The sequence below is a fragment of the Triticum dicoccoides genome, chromosome 7A, assembly GCF_002162155.2.
Source record: "Triticum dicoccoides isolate Atlit2015 ecotype Zavitan chromosome 7A, WEW_v2.0, whole genome shotgun sequence".
NCBI lineage: Eukaryota > Viridiplantae > Streptophyta > Magnoliopsida > Poales > Poaceae > Triticum > Triticum dicoccoides.
Genome location: NC_041392.1, coordinates 64168932 through 64169654, shown reverse-complemented (window position 1 = coordinate 64169654; position 723 = coordinate 64168932).

The window sequence follows — 723 nt, the reverse complement described above, 5'->3', positions numbered from 1 at the left end:
TAAAGTTATTCATAAACTAGTGATTCACACAAATTTTTAAAAATTCAAATTTAAACTATTTAAAATTTAAAGCTAATGGCACTAACAGAAAGTTTATAATTTTTGTGACCTAAAAGCAAAAAGAAATCACTAAAAAACTGTAAGTATTTAGTTGTAAGTAGAAATAAAATATAAATAGAAAAAAATTCTAATTTTATAGTAAAGTTATTCATCAACTAGTGATTCACACAAATTTTTAAAAATTCAAATTTAAACTATTTAAAATTTAAAACTAATGGCACTAACAGAAAATTTATAATTTTTGTGACCTAAAAGCAAAAAGAAATCACTAAAAAACTGTAAGTATTTAGTTTTAAGTAGAAATAAAAAAATAAAAAACCAAAAAAATATAGAAATAAAAAAGAAAAAACCAAAAAAAATGCCACCTACTGGGCCTCCACGGCCTGAATACGACTAGAAACTCTACATGGGCCAGGATTCAGGCCCGCAGAAGGCCCAATAGGCCCACAGGCAAAGCAGTGTCAAATTAGGCCCAGAGGCCTGCTATTCAGAGGAGTTCGAGAGGGGGGAGGCAGCAGAGCTTATAAACCAGTGCCGGGCGCTCTCAACTAGCGATGTGGGACTAAACTTATGGGCGCGGGCAGCACAAGGGCATTGGTCCCGGTTGGTGGCACCAACCGGGACTAAAGGGGGGAATTGGTCACGGTTCGTGGCACCAACCGC